At 29.1% G+C, this 12,531-nt stretch overlaps 1 long non-coding RNA gene across 1 annotated transcript; it reads left to right on the top strand.

Annotated features, from left to right (window-relative positions):
* Positions 1–305: 305 nt before the first annotated feature.
* On the top strand, positions 306–9,724 carry LOC114418971. Its single transcript, XR_003668147.1, has 2 exons — positions 306–414; positions 9,229–9,724. It is a non-coding gene; the product is annotated as an uncharacterized LOC114418971 (long non-coding RNA).
* The last annotated feature ends 2,807 nt before the right edge of the window (positions 9,725–12,531 follow it).

Below are 12,531 nucleotides of genomic sequence, written 5' to 3'. Positions count from 1 at the left end.
TTAAAGAGTGTCCTAAACTCTTTAAGTTTTCTTAAAGTAAATATTGAATTATAATGAGTTCCAACTACATTGTTCAAGAATTTAAAGTGAAATATTTATTCAACAGTGTAACACTACGTGAGTTTAATGGGCGCCTTGAAACAATCATTTGCTTTTCCTATTCTTATCACTGTTCAATATAATAAAAATACGGTGTTTCCCAAAAGTTTTTGCTTTTCTTAGTCATTTGCTTTTCTTTAGTCTTCTTCTTATTGCTTTTCTTAGTCATTTGCTTTTCTTCAGTCTTCTTCTTATTGCTTTTCTTAGTCATTTGCTTTCCTTCTTATTGCTTATTCGCCTCACTCATTATCTCCCAAAATCTCATTTCCACGATCATCGTTTTACTCGTTTCCACGATCGGTATCAGTGCTTCAGGTAATATCCATGTATCTTCTTTATAGTGTTCATGGTTTTCGTTTGTCAGAGCTATTTCATCTTTGTATTATAGACATAAAAACTTATTTGTGTTAATACATTATAGTGTCCATCTGAGTAATAAGTTATGTAAGTAGTAATAACCTAGCAAGCTATGCTAATAACTACAAGAAAATGTGACTTTTACCTTATGACTGAGTATGACGTGTTAACCAATTGAATTAACAAGTCACTTATATTAAAAAATAATTAATATTGTTATATAAAATTTTAAAATTTTTAATATATATTTAATATATAGTTTTTTTATTGATTAATGTTAATTTTTTAACTTTTGTTATAAATGTTAGTTGAAAAGAATTCAGATTCAGTATCTCTAAGACTCTTCATCTTTATTCTTTCATTACAGTAACCTCTCTCTCACGGCTTGAGCAAATATTATGCCAATTTCATGCTTTTTTTTTTATGTGATATCAATTAAAAACTGAGAACAACCATTGATAAAAAAAAATTTAAAATAAAAATTAATTAGTTGTTCCAAATAGACTGGTTCTTGTTTGGTTTGATTTGTTCCAAATCCATCCTAGACACGCTAGAATATTCTTCCAAATATTCTGGTTCTTGTTTGGTTTGATTTGTTCCAAATCCATCCTAGACATATGGTAATCGCATAACCAAGGTGCCCCTAACTCACTATTCTTTCCAAATTGAAATTTAAAAAAAAAGAATAATTGAAAAGAATAATCTTTAATGGTCCGTCATTAATGACCGAGTATTAATGCAGTTCACCTTCATACATTATTATATCAGTGCAACTTTTCCATGGTTTATACATTTTCAGAAACCGTGTGTACATCGTGAGATTGGCTTCATCGTGAGATGTTTCAATAAACTCAGTTTTGTCTGCTACTCTTCTCAATGAAATGAAATAGTTAAGTTTGTTGGCTTTAAAAAAACTTATACTTTTGTCTTATTATTAATTTTCGTATTAGAAGTTGATATAAAAGTATGTTGGAAAATAAAATAAAATATTTAAACATACAAGTTTTGAGATAGTTTTTAACAATCACATTATAATTATATTTAATTAATTATTTGGTCTCTATAATTTTATAATTTGTAAATTTTAGTTTCCATAGTTTGAAATTAGTCTTTTTAATTTTTATAATTTATATTTTAATTTTCTTTTAATTCCTACAGTTTAAAATTGATTTTTTTTTAGTTCTTGTAGTTTGTATTTTATTTCTCTTGAGAACCTATAAAAATACAAAATAATAAAACAACCTAATAAGAAGTAGGCAAAAGTACAAAAATATAATAAAAGCAAAAGAAAGTAAATAAAAGTAGGCAAAGAGTACAAAAATATAATATACATCAGCAAAGGTGGCAAAGCCTCCTAGTTAGATTTATATTATATTTGAAAACTAAAACTAATAGCAGTTAAGAGTAAGCGATATGCGGAAAGAAAAAATCAAATTAGATGGATAGAGGGCAATCCCCAAGTGGACACTATAAGTTATCTTATTTGGAAAAATATAAAATATGATGAACCTTTTTTTTTTAATAACCACGTCCTTATCAACTTTTTGGATATTAAGTTGAGTACTGAAGATCGCGAACTGCCCACACTTACTTTTGGGTCTTATGTAAATCTTATTTTCCTCCAAGCACCAGCCTAACCAAAAAGGACTTTCATAGTTTTTCAAAAAAACATTTATCAAGGGCACACATTTGCAAGCTTACCAATCCCAGGTTTTCGAAAAACAAGCAAAAAGGAAAAAAAAAATACTATTTACAAGCAGCGGAGTTCTAAATCATATTCGCATTTTCCAAATAGAGATAACTAAGGCCCTTTGAGGGTGCCTTCACAAGAATTAGCCAGACATAGTGAGATTCGTACTTACAGTTTATCGGGGAAAATTTTTGGGGTAGAGGGGGAAAGATGCAGAAAAGAACTTGATATTATTGCACAGACAACTATTACAAGCTTCTCTTTCTAAGTTTCTCTCTCTCACTATTGGGTATGATAGCCCTGAATTTCTTTTATTGCAGGAAAAGTTTTGTGTCACGAGTTTCTTTTATCAGGTCAAACTCACGTTTGTCCTCTTCTGGGAAGAATCATTGATAGCCCTGAATTTCTGTCCTCATAAGGCTATATTGGTATTGTGTATTACCTTGTACATCCCAGCTTTCATATTCATCATTGAATAGGCAGGGATAATCTCTATGATCCTCGAGTAAGAGTTTTATAACATGGCAAGGATAATTCTGAGCAGTGAAATTGCTCAGACAGTTTGTTATCTTGATGGCGATGTAATCCATCATTTCTGTCTGTATTAAGTTTATGGCCTCATTGATTGAGGGATTAAATCCCTCGAATATATCAGATGGAGGAATCAGGATTAATTTCAAACATCCATAGTCTAATAGACTTTTTGCGGAAATCGCTAAGTCTTCATATCCGAAGGACTTAAACTGGTCCATGTCTAGTCTGGCTTTTCTAAAGAGGAATCTTATCTTGCAAGGACAATTGGTTTTGTCTTGGCAGTGTGGGGTTTTATTGATACATACAAATTTTTGGTTAAAATAAGCATGTACACCTATGTAGAGTCCCGGAATTTGGATTTGGTTATTGTGTACCTTAAACAATAAACTTTGTATTTTCTTAAAATTGTCTAAGTTTAGGTCATTTGTTGAGCCTGGGACATTTGGGCTGACTGTGTCTCTATAGGTCTTTTGGCTAGTCTTGGTTTGGCCATCGTTTATGATTATGGTCGGGTTTTCTGGTTCAAGAGACCTTTTAATTTTATTAATGTCTGTGGTATTTAATTCAAGGGCTTTTTCTGCTTCTTCCCTTGAATAGAAACCTTTATAGATTGGGCTTTGAATACCCTCCTTTGCAAGGCAAAGGTCTTTAAAATTGGTATAAACACCTTTATGCGGTCCTGATAACAGGACAAAAGCTGTATAACCTTTTCCAGAAGGAGAGGCTTTTGTGAGAAGAGGAACTCCTTGGTTATCTACAATGCAGAAATTGTATAGAGCACAGATGATGCCCTTTTTTACTGAACAAACAAACTGCTCATTATTATTTGTATTTTTTGTAATATTCCAAATATTGTCAATGAGACAATTGAATTTGTCATTAACAGCTTCTCTACCAGGGTAGTGAAACTCATTTGTAAGTACCGACAATTCTTGATTACCGAACTTCATCTTCTACTTTATGTTTTGGTAGGAAACCTTACAAGGCTGCATTTTGTTGCATTCCTGCAAAACGAGGGAGAATATCAGCAGCAACATTTTTTACTCCTTTTATGTGTTCAAAATTTATTTTTATTCCATTATGATATACATATTCTTAGAATAAAAGCCATCTTTTGTGGGGTTTTTTATCAATATTTATTTGTTGACTACCATAAGCTACTATTGCTTCACAATCTGTTCTTATGGTGATTTCGCTTTTATTAATTAAGAAGAGTTTGAATCATTCTAAAGAATTTATTACAACATTTACTTCATAGTCTGTAGATGTTGAGTATACCTGAGGTTTTGTATGATATTTTCCTGAGGCATATCTGCAAATTTCTTCGTCATGAATCTTTTCATATTTATTTTTCTTTTTCTTTAGGATGGCTCCCCATCCTTGTTCACACCCATCACATTCTATAACTAGATAATCAGAATCTAATGGTAAATATAGATATGGCAAGTTATTAACCATTTCTTTAATCTTCTGAACTAACTTTATATCTTCAGTATTGAATTTTCTTTGTCCAGTCAAAGATGTTTTGTTATAAAGAGGGGTTGTATATTTTCCCAGGTCTTTGATGGAATTTCTTGCATAATTAAGCAGGCCTAGAAAAGCTCTCAGGGTTTTTATATCTTTCATTTTATCTAGGAAACTAAGAATTTTTTGGGAGATATGAGGTTGTAGCCTTATCTTTCCGTTTCCTATTTCTGTTCCTAAAAAGGAAATATGTGTTTTACAAATTTCCATTTTTGATTTTGAAATAAGCAACCCAAATTTTTCAAATAAATGAAGAACTTGTTTGAGATGCAAATAATGTTCTTCTTTAGTTTTTGAAAAGACAAGTACGTCATCTATATACGTACAAGTGAATTCTTTATAATTTCCAAAAATCTTATCCATTTTTCTTTGAAAAATTTGTGGCGCATTTTTTAGTCCAAACGACATTACTTTCCATTCAAATAATCTTTCTGAACAAGAAAAAGCAGTCCATTTTATTGAATCAGGATGCATTTTTACTTGGTGAAATCCTGATTTTAAATCGAATTTTGAAAACCGTTTAGCTTTCTGTATCCTATTTATCAACACATCTTTAGAGGGGATAGTATATCCATCTATGTGGGTGTTATTGTTAAGCCTTTTGTAATTATAGACCATTCTAGTCTTTCCTCCTTTTTGTTCTGAGTGTTTATTAACAACAAAAGCAGGGCTTCTATGAGGACTAGTACTAGGTGATATAACTTTTAGATCTAATAGGGTTTTTATGTGGCTTTTACATTCCTGTTGTTCGAAATTCCCATACTGAATATCTTTGGTTTTAATTATCAGATCTAGGTTTATGATTTCTAATTTGCATATAACTGGATCTTTTTCCCAATATTTTGTAGGGTCTTCTCCTATTATGCTAGTTTTATTCAATCCATCTATAATTTGTTGTATATTATCAAAGGTTATAATTTTGTTAATTTTGACAGATTTGTAATCAGATTCTGCTACAGCTAACTCATATTGTAGCTCTGTTTCTGTTTTTATGCTTTCTAAAATACTTTCATAGTAAGAATCATGGGATGTGTCGTATGTTTCTATAGTGTTTATATTGCCATGATTTTTTTATTCTTTTATTTTACAACTACCGGGTGTATCACAAGGACATTGTTTATCATTGGTGGGGGCATCACCACGCTTTGTTCGTAACTCTGATGTGATTTTATCTATTATAGGTGACATTTGTGAGTTCGTAGAGATTAATCGGTAATCTTTTGTAATAGTAATTGATCTATTATTATGTATAATAAAATCAAGTCCTAAAATCATTTTTTCTTTAGCAGGTCGTAAGTCTACCACATCTGCTTTATTTATAAAAATTTTATTACAAAAAATTTCACAATTTGTGGATAATTGAATAGTGAAATTTCGTGTTTCTGTATCATTTGTTATTATGTCTCCAGACATTGTTCTAGTTTTGGTTATTATATTACTTTTGAAACAATTGTGCTTGGGCACAACACTTTGGCATATAGAAGTAAAAGAACAACCAGTATCTACCAAGGCTTGCAGAATTATTTCGGTTTGGTTAAATTTATTTATTTTAGGAAAATTTATTTTGACTAAAATGTGTAGGCTTTTGTTTTTCTCTTTATTACAAATTATAGGAATGCAATCTTTGTTTTGTAATGCCATAAGTCCACTAGTATGTTCTTCAGAAAAGTTTAGATTTTTTTCTTTTTCGAAATTTTCATAAAGAAAATCTACCGTCTTTTCTATTTGGTTTAACCTGATCTCTAGAGTGGAGTTCCGATTATTCATAATTTTATTTCCAGAATCATTTTCTTTCTTTGAATCAAGAAATTCTATTTTCAGGATAGTTTGTACGCAAGTTTTGCAGAAGTTTTTTGTAGCATAAGCTACAGTGAGCTCTTAACGTTTTATGGGGATATCTTTTACAGAAGTGACATTCTTTATGATCTGGTCCTATGTGGAATTGTATTTCATGTTCACAGTCATTTAATTCTGTTTTGAACATTAAACTGTATCCCAAATCATCAAGGATTTCTCCATACTGATTGTATTTATCATCTACTGGGTATAGATTTGTATATTCATTTTTTGTGAATTCGTTTAAAATTTTATAATCTTTGTTAGGCTCTTCATCTCCAGATGTATAGTCAGACAACCTAACTATTGAATATATTTCTGAGTCTGTAGAGACTGTTTAATCTATGGGGATAAGATTCATTCTACAACTTTTTATCAGTTCTGCTTCTCTTGTGAACAAATTGGTTTTATTTGGACAATCCCTTGAGTAATGTCCTGGTTGGTGACAAGCATTACATTCCAATAGCTTTGTGTATGTTTTATTATCCCTAAGTTTTCTAACATGTCTCTCTTTTTTGAGAGTAGGTTTTCTAGAGTTAGAGGCTCTAATGAAATGACTGTGAACGTGAAATACAATTCCACATAGGACCAGATCATAAAGAATGTCACTTCTGTAAAAGATATCCCCATAAAACGTTAAGAGTTCACTGTAGCTTATGCTACAAAAACTTCTGCAAAACTTGCGCACAAACTATCTTGAAAATAGAATTTCCTTATTCAAAGAAAGAAAATGATTCTGGAAATAAAATTATGAATAATCGGATCTCCACTCTAGAGATCAGTTTAAACCAAATAGAAAAGACGGTAGATTTTCTTTATGAAAATTTCGAAAAAGAAAAAAATCCAAACTTTTATGAAGAACATACTAGTGGACTTATGGCATTACAAAACAAAGATTGCATTCCTATAATTTGTAATAAAGAGAAAAACAAAAGCCTACACATTTTAGTCAAAATAAATTTTCCTAAAATAAATAAATTTAACCAAACCGAAATAATTCTGCAAGCCTTGGTAGATACTGGTTGTTCTTTTACTTCTATATGCCAAAGTGTTGTGCCCAAGCACAATTGTTTCAAAAGTAATATAATAACCAAAACTAGAACAATGTCTGGAGACATAATAACAAATGATACAGAAACACGAAATTTCACTATTCAATTATCCACAAATTGTGAAATTTTTGGTAATAAAATTTTTATAAATAAAGCAGATGTGGTAGACTTACGACCTGCTAAAGAAAAAATGATTTTAGGACTTGATTTTATTATACATAATAATAGATCAATTACTATTACAAAAGATTACCTATTAATCTCTACGAACTCACAAATGTCACCTATAATAGATGAAATCACATCAGAGTTACGAACAAAGCGTGGTGATGCTCCCACCAATGATAAACAATGTCCTTGTGATACACCCGGTAGTTGTAAAATAAAAGAATAAAAAAATCATGGCAATATAAACACTATAGAAACATACGACACATCCCATGATTCTTACTATGAAAGTATTTTAGAAAGCATAAAAATAGAAACAGAGCTACAATATGAGTTAGCTGTAGCAGAATCTGATTACAAATCTGTCAAAATTAACAAAATTATAACCTTTGATAATATACAACAAATTATAGATGGATTGAATAAAACTAGCATAATAGGAGAAGACCCTACAAAATATTGGGAAAAAGATCCAGTTATATGCAAATTAGAAATCATAAACCTAGATCTGATAATTAAAACCAAAGATATTCAGTATGGGAATTTCGAACAACAGAAATGTAAAAGCCACATAAAAACCCTATTAGATCTAAAAGTTATATCACCTAGTACTAGTCCTCATAGAAGCCCTGCTTTTATTGTTAATAAACACTCAGAACAAAAAGGAGGAAAGACTAGAATGGTCTATAATTACAAAAGGCTTAACAATAACACCCACATAGATGGATATACTATCCCCTCTAAAGATGTGTTGATAAATAGGATACAGAAAGCTAAACGGTTTTCAAAATTCGATTTAAAATCAGGATTTCACCAAGCAAAAATGCATCCTGATTCAATAAAATGGACTGATTTATATTATATTTTTGTACTCTTTGCCTACTTTTATTTACTTTCTTTTGCTTTTATTATATTTTTGTACTTTTGCCTACTTCTTATTACGTTGTTTAATTCCTATAGTTTAAAATTGATTTTTTTTAGTTCTTGTAGTTTGTATTTTAATTCTCTTTTAGTTTTTATGATTTGAAAATGATTTTTTAGTTTCTATAATCTGTATTTTAATTATCTTTTAGTACTTTCTATAATTAATATATATATATATATATATATATATATAATTAGCTATAAATTATCAATTATTTTATTATTATAAATTATCTTGATAAATTAGTTACACATTACTTATTAATATTTTTGTAGTTAATTGTAATTGATAATATTATTTATATTTTGATGGTAAGGACTAAAAGAAAATTAAAATATAAAGTATAGGACTAAAAAAATTTCTTTCAAACTATAAGAACTAAAAAAAATTAAAATATAAAGAATAAAAAATTACTTTCAAACTATAAAATTAAAATATAAATGATAGGAGTTAAAAAAATTGTTGAATCAAAAGAGTAATTAAATCTTATAATTACTAAGGAAGATTAACTTAATTAATTTAACATCATATAAATATTATAAATCCTAACATCGTCTTCAATTCATACATAAAAAAATGATAAAATTACAAATTAGTAATTAAGTATATCTCTTTTATACAGTATAAAATTAATTATTTTATTATTGTATAGCCATTTATAGGTTTTTAATGTCAAACTATAAGTTCTTTTTTCAAACAAGAAAAAATAATCTAGAATTTAACTAGTTTATGTATTGGACTCATATATTTAATTATATATTAATAAATCAAAATTATTCGATCTTAATTAGAGATCTCATATTAAAATTAAAATATGTAATTATATTAAATATTTGATTGAAAAAATTTACCATTTATAATAATGATATCTAGTCTGAAAAAAATTATTTCCACCGGTGTATACATGCTCTATAAAAAAAATGAATTTAATTGAACATTTAAATAATCAAGTTTATCGACAAAAGCTTATTCACACCGTTATTGCTAGAGTATCATTGAGAAACATAGAAGGCGTATATGAATTGCATATAAATTTTCAGCAGTTTCGTGGAAAGTTGGGGCCCCTGACTTTTGCCTACATAAAGGATCGATAAGGAATGTGAGACACAAAGGCACTAACATCGAAAAGAAAGCAAACATGGGGAGTTTTTGCTTCCGAGCTAGAAAGGAAGGAGATGATAACAAATACAAGCCCAATGATATTATGACAGCAGGTGCTGCTGCTGCTGCTCCAACCAAAACTTGTGATGAAACTCATGGTACCACTACAGATCATAATCATGGAACTCATGATACCACAGCTCATCATCATGGTAGTCATGATACCACAGGCCATCATCTTCATCATCATACCGTTGGTCACGATGGAGGCGCTCATTTTAGTGGTGATGGCGGTTTCTGAGGTTCCATTCTGTTTTGTGTTTTAAGTTTGATGTCAATTTATATTTTGTTTGGTTTGTATTTTTTTTCTTTCAGTTTAATGTTTTTAATAGCGTTTGCCTTTTTTCTATTATTTAAATATTCTTGTAATAATTGAAATATGGTATGATTTTTTATTTTTAGAATTTTATTAAGGAAATAATACAAATAATAAATTGCGCCTTACATTATTTCTTAACAAAATTTTAATATTTTTTTATTGAAACATAATTTTAATAGTAAAAGGCCAATAAAATTAAGGTTTGAATTTATCCAAGCTACCTTTGATGATCTGATATTTTATCTACCTAATGGATTTGATTAAACTTAGGGCTTCGTTTTGGTTTAATTATGGGGAATTATAGCTCTGTTTTAAGAATATCATAATATATTCTCTGTTGTACTTTTCGTTTATTTGGTCGTTATTATTTATCATTTACATGGATTAAAGTATTCCTTATTTATTTATTTATCAAATAAATAAATAAAATTAAGGTAAACTATTTATAAAAATAAAATCAAAAGCTTACGGTGATTATTACTAGCACTACTTGCACGTATATAACGTGAGAATGTTATAATCTTTATCTTGATCTTCATCTTCTTTTTCCCCTGCTCGTTAAATTCAGAGTTTCAGAAATTATCCGAAAGAAATAAACTAAAAGTAAACTCTAATGAAGCAAAACTGATCCTAATACCCGTCTTCAAAAATGTAAAATACAATAAGAAACTATCTCATGTTAAACAGAATGAGTACGTAGTATATGAAATGAATAAGTGGCATCTCGATCCATTGCTTTTCTTTATAATAAACATTTTATTAAATATAAAATGCAAAAAATTACTCTAATCTTTATACAAATATTAGAACTATACACTTAATACTAAAAACTATACTCCAAAATATTAACACACTATTTATTAGTCAAGAATAGAGATAGCTGTCTTTTTTACCCAGTGAGGGTAATACAACCCCAAAATTAAGTTAATAATGTAACTTAAAACGTATTTATGAGCAGCATGTAAGTAAATAATGGGATTAATGTAACAAAAAAAAAATCAATAATGGGATCGTCAAATTTAAAAGGAAACTCAACAATAAAATTATGGATTTTGGATTAGGTGCATTCCAAGAAAAATTGAGGAAAAAGTTGTATACCAAGAAATCATTGACTCCTTCTTGATTTAATGCCCAAGTCAGAGTGGTGTTTCTAGGAGGACAAACCATGCTTACTAGACTTAATGGTTCATGTAGGTACATTGGATTTCATGCATGTATAGTGTCATTAGTATGTAACATATTCATATCTTAACCTGACCAGTGCCCATTTTTTTATTTTGATGCTTTTGTTTTCCCTTTGTTTCCTTTCCCTTACCATCCAAACAGCCGATGAGATCTATGAAGCCTACAGCCTGACTACTACGGCCTAAACTAGAAGACCTAATGACTTGTGTGGAGACTCAAATTGGCCATGTCCATTTTACCTTAATTCCCAAGCTTCATAACTTGTGCTCTCAAGAACCTATCAAGCTAGCTTGCCTTTGCTTCTGAGAATTTTATCGTGGTTCAGTTGTCTTTAAAACTGAAAATACCATTTGGTATTGATCAGCTGCAGTTGTATATATCTTCCATATGCATGTGTAATATTTGGTTAATTTGGGAAAGAAAGTAATTATCAATAATTACTTATTTGGTCAAATTTCATGTTCATTGCCTAAAATTTAATTATTTTTATATTGTCACCTATTTACTGCAATTAATTGAATCTTATTTCAACTCTCTAAATACTAAAAATGTAGCTCCAATTACAAAAAAAAAATAATAACTGGCATTCGGCGTTGATTCTAACAAGACCAATGTCGAATGACTTCACATTCTACATCGATTCTCAGAGGCGGTTGTCTTCGAATGCACTGAAATTGATCATCATTCTATACGACGATCGTTAAGAGAGGTGACCGTCTTAGAATGATCACCATTCTACAACGGTCTTGTATGAAGGATCGATGTAGAAGGTTGATCATTCTAAGACGGTCGCGTGTTAACAATTGTTGTAGATTGTCAGCTCATTCTAAGACGATCTCTACCAACCGTCATTGAATAGGTTACCACATTTCATGATGTTCCCTATGACAATGGTTCTGAATCGATGTAGATTGTCCCAAATAATCGAAGTAAAATCCGTTTTTTTTAGTAGTGAAGCAACAACAAAAATTAACGCTAGTTATTTAAAAAAAATTTAAAAATAAAAATTAATTATATTTGAGATAACCTATATTAGATAACTTTTTATTTTTATTTTTTTATATATTTTTTGCACGATTTTCTCTTCATTTAAACCATACAAAAAAAATCTGATTTGTAAGACAATAGATCATGACATTTGGTTGAAATTCTACTCTAGCTAGAGTTACTATGATTCATTTCCAAATAGACTGGTTCTTGTTTGGTTTGATTTGTTCCAAATCCATCCTAGACATGCCTATGGAAAATAAAATAAAATATTTTAACATACAAGTTTTGCAATGATAGATGGTTTTTAACGATCAAATTATAATCATGTTTAATTAACAATTTGGTCCCTATAATTTTATAATTTGTACATTTTGGTTTCTATAGTTTGAAAGTAATTTTTTAGTTTCTATAATTTGTATTTTAATTATGTACTTGCTAAAATATATATATATATATAGTTATAAATTATCAACTATTTTTTTATTATAAATTATCTTGCGATAAATTAGTTATAAATTACTTGTTAATATTTTTATAGTTAATTGTAATTGATAATATTATTCATATTTTGATGGTAAGGACTAAAAGAGAATTAAAATATAAAGTATAGGACTAAAAAAATCACTTTTAAACTATAAAAACTAAAAAAAATTAAAATATAAGAACTAAAAAATCACTTTCAAACTATAGA

Source organism: Glycine soja, chromosome 7, assembly GCF_004193775.1.
Source record: "Glycine soja cultivar W05 chromosome 7, ASM419377v2, whole genome shotgun sequence".
Taxonomy (NCBI): Eukaryota; Viridiplantae; Streptophyta; class Magnoliopsida; order Fabales; family Fabaceae; genus Glycine; species Glycine soja.
Note: the sequence above shows the minus strand (reverse complement) of the source record. Positions and strands in the feature narration are given on the sequence as shown.